Below are 4,699 nucleotides of genomic sequence, written 5' to 3'. Positions count from 1 at the left end.
ATCAACGTGAATCAAGGGGTTATGCCTCAACAAGGCTTGGGCTTTCCTCAACACGCATTAACGTGTGGCTAAATGGTACAGCCGCCTGTCTATTTTTGTTTTTTCTACCAGCTGTAAGGATCCGTCATCAACATCGATGTCGTCTTTGATCTTTTGTTCCTGCAGTGCTGACTGCACTCTTCGAGGGAGACACAACGTGGTTCCTGTAACGAAACAAAAGGAATATAACATAAGTATTGATCTTCAAGGTAAGCCTCCAAATACGACCCACCTTGGCACTAAATATCACAAATGATCCACAACAGACGCTCACAAAATCTAATCTATACTTTTCGGGCATCATTTCTGGAACACTACTTCATATTATGTCCATATTACTTACAGATTTACCTCTGCTCCCAGATCTCGTTCTTTCACTATGGACTGTCTCAAACTCAGTATTCGATATTAGAATTAAGATAATGCATGAAGTAAACGTCGTGATCTTTATTTAATTTTCTTTCTTGCAGTTTCTGCAGGTTTTAACATTTACTAGCTCCTGTTGTAGGCCTACAGTGTAACTGCTCTCAAAACATAAATGTCTCTCAGGTACAGACAGCGAAAAGAGGGCGCTAACACCACGAGTCCTTCTGAAACTGAAAATTTTTGACACTCCTGAATCGCGTGAATTTAGAATCTCATTTCGTTCACACAGGAAACAAGAGTCAGGCTGTTTAGTGACATTTTAAATAAAACCAAAAATAGCAGGAGAAAATGACCATGTAACTACGTGATCGAAGTCAGATAAAAGGCTATAAGCGTATATGACCCTCTCAAGGCAAAGATAATCTTTGTCACAGCGATATCTTAGTGGTGTCATCAGCATTACGATTTCCCTGCTCTTAATCTCTTGATATCTATTTTCCGCTTAGTTGATGCCTTAATGCCGGGACGTCACCAAAACGTGCATAAAATTTCAGAGGAGGCGAATATTAAGTGAAAACTGTCCGGCAGTGCATATGCATTTTGCAGTAATTACAACTAACATAAAAAGGGATCAGTAGTGCGGGCAACTCAACCTAGAGTATACCATTTACGTTAATGCAATCTTATACAAGGTCGTCAGCAGGACGAATATGAGACGATGAATATTTGCGATGCACATATACATACATACATACATACATACACACACACACACACATTATTTATGTAAATGTATATATATATATAAAGAAATATTTATATACATATAAATGTACAGATTAAAAAGACATATTTTACTCTCATGACGTACAGAAAAACTCCACATCCACAAATGTATTATATGGCCTCTATTTTTTCCTTTTTATCGCACTTTGTGGCTGAATTGATTCATCTGTTAAGAGCAGCAAACCAGACTGTCGAGTTACGCTTTATCTCAAACCCCACCAGAGTTCCAACATCTAGCTGGGTTTTTATTTGAGCGGGACTAGGTTACAAGCTTGTCAACAGTCATTCAATCCTCAGGTTTTGCTCTGGTCTTTATGATGCATGCACTTCCATGCCCGAATTTCAGATAGTGTCGGCATTCGCAGCTCTTTGTCGAGGGAAAGAACAAAGAAGAAAAGGAGGAAGGGAAACAACCGAAGTTTTTGCTATTACCTTCTACCAGTCGCAGTAGAGCAGCACAATCGCGAGTCAAAAGACGACAAGAAACACAAATATTGATTGAAAACACTTTTCCTTCCATTCATCAACATTCTGTTTATGCTTGAATATGACAGGAAATGGTCGCCAGAAGTAAACGCATTGCTCTGTAAGATATTGTATCCATTTATTACGTCCTGGCGTATATACTCCCATAAGGAAAACAAAGCGACATTTGTCAATACGCCCCGTCGTGTCCAGAGCGCTCATACACGAAACTTGTATCGATCTTTTGACTCACATTGATTCAAAGAAGAGAAATGTCCATCTTGAATGCCGACTTCCAGTAGGTCAGAAGTTACACGTCTGTAGTGCTATACATGTTCGATTGACAATGGAAACCGGTTCCAAACAACGCATGCTGACATGGATTTATGTCAGAAGCAGACAATGACTCACAGGTATTGCACTAATACATATCGGCACACTCAGTCATGACGCATGGCTAAGTCATTACACTTTCCCAGAGAAATCAAACAATTTGTCCCGCAGCAACCGGAAGGCAGCTTAAACGCTTAAAATTGTTCAACAATTGCCAAAGCTCTTACCGATTATTGTCTCTGATATACAAGTGACAACAAATTCTGATGCAAATTCTTCCGGATATAACAGCCCCCTTTTTAAAAATATATTTTTACTCACGTGCAATTTATCACACGCTTATTCTCCATGCAACATGGTACTTAGAAATCCCACTCCCCCCACAATAAAAATTGAAATTTCGCTGACGATAAAACATCACAGAAATAGACTGTTTGACGAGGAGATAGATTATTCATAGGACCGCAACTCTGGTTTTCTTTCTCAGTAATCAATTATGTGTCATAGTCACCCAAATTATATATTTACATGATGGAGTATGAACAGAACTTTTTCGTCAACACACTCGTAAACCATAAGAAAAAATATACAAAGAATACAGCGAAATTCAACACATATGCTCGCAGGTCTTTTTTACATTCTTATACACTACTGTACTTCTGTTCCATTACTTTATAGGAATGCATGCTAATATATATATATAATCATGATAAGATTAAGTACATAAATGAATTATTCTTATAATGTACGTCTGTGTATTACATATTATAGGCTTAGTGAATAGGCCATCTTATGGCAAACATTGTCAGGAGTGGCCTTTGAGAACCACGCAGCCTCTCAAAATAGCTGCATGCTGTAAAGATACGGCCCCGGCCACACCCAGTGGCAGTTCATTGACATGACGTTGATGTGAGGAATCCTTAGATGTCGTGGAAAAGATATACCATCACTATTTTTTCGCCTTTTTGTTATTTGTAAAGTAGGGTGTATGTTGCTGTTCCTTTTTTTCCCCATTGCATGGGAGATGCAGGAAATGGTGGCTTTTGCAGTGTACGAACACTCCAACAAGGCGAAAATCAAATTATAAGAACTTGATATGCATTGCGAACATACCCATGGCTCACAGAAATGATCAGAAATGTGAAAGAAAATTATGATAACTAAACACACATTTGTTTTACAATCATCTCAGATTTGCTGGAGACTGGTAAAGACACAAAACAATAAATTCACAGTAACCCAATACGTAACACAATAAATTCCTAGTCAACACCTCAACTCAGAATAACAATTGAAAGAGAAGCTGCTGAGAAGACACAGATGGATTAATTTCGAAGTTGCCGCCAGTCAATATCGAATTTCCATGAGCAGCCACGAATGGACTGCAAAAACTTAAGTTGTTCATGGACTTGTATTTTAAGTCGTTGCCACCAAGAACTATCAATGTCTCAAAGAGTAAACGGTTAGGTTCTCCCAGGAAATGGTTTCTTGGCTCACTAATAATAACTGTAGTGGCCAGCAAACAGTTCGGAAATGGGAAGTATTCTGTGCAATGCATTGTTATGCAGTACAAACCAAAACTCGGACAAAAGACATGGGAATGCTGATGAACCTTGATGGAAGATAAAGAGTCGCCTTTTGAAATAAGGGAGTCATACTGTCCAGCCGGTGAGTACATCGAAAAACTGAAGAGAAAGTGGAATTACATGAGAAGTATGTTTACTGGCAACGCTTTTATGCAAACTCTTTGTAAGCACTTACAACAGATCAGGTCAAAATCTAATGTAAAAGTGTAGAATGTACAATAGATTCAATATTAGTAGTGATTATGAGACAAAGTTTTACAAAAGAAAGGAAACTTCCACATGGATGTTTCTCTTATTTTAATTTCAGGACAAAGGAAGCTGTGTGACCGCCCGAGAAATCCAATGTTAACTGTGCATTTATTTGATTTGCAGCTATGAAATGTACACCTATTTCATGTGTGATGAAGAAAGTACAATCTATAGTTTCAAGTAATAGAATAAAATCAACTAAATAATGTACTTGATTTTTCTGTATCACTTTTCTAGAAAATTTCTTCATTTTAAAGTTGACAAGCAAAGAAATACACGTGCGCAGTGAACTTTAAATTTTTAGGAGGGTCACAGCGCTCTCCTTCTCGAGTGATCTTTTCAAGACAAACCAAAAATTTATCACATGAACTGTCTTTAATGAAACCCTTTTAATTCCAACAACAACGAAAAAATGAAGACAATAAAGAAAGAGCGGAGAAAGCCAGAGAGAAGGGGATTAATATCGAAGACTAGAGAGAGAATGACAAAGTATCCAATTAACGGGCCACTGTCAAAATGTACTTAATGGACACCCATCTGCCCATGTGACATCGAAATCAAATAAAAACAACTGCTAAATTGACTTCCACTATATGTCATTCACCGGAGAGTTATGAATATTGATTTTCATACAATATGGGAAATACAGATTTTAATAATACGTTGCTATCTCTGAGAAAGGAAGAAAGAGAGGAGAGCAAACAAGCTGTAATGATATATAAAAAAAATAGAAAGCTTTTTGAAACAGTCAAATCTATATCCCTAAAATCAAAACGCAAAGGAGCCTGCAGCAGCTGATAAAAATTAGATAAAGAAAAATCAACCCCTCAGAATGACAACGTCTTGTAGGCGCAGGTAGACAAATTAGAAAAGAA

Source organism: Diadema antillarum, unplaced genomic scaffold, assembly GCF_040938485.1.
Source record: "Diadema antillarum isolate AM-2024a unplaced genomic scaffold, OU_Dant_1.0 scf00000198, whole genome shotgun sequence".
NCBI classification, from domain to species: Eukaryota; Metazoa; Echinodermata; class Echinoidea; order Diadematoida; family Diadematidae; genus Diadema; species Diadema antillarum.
Note: the sequence above shows the minus strand (reverse complement) of the source record.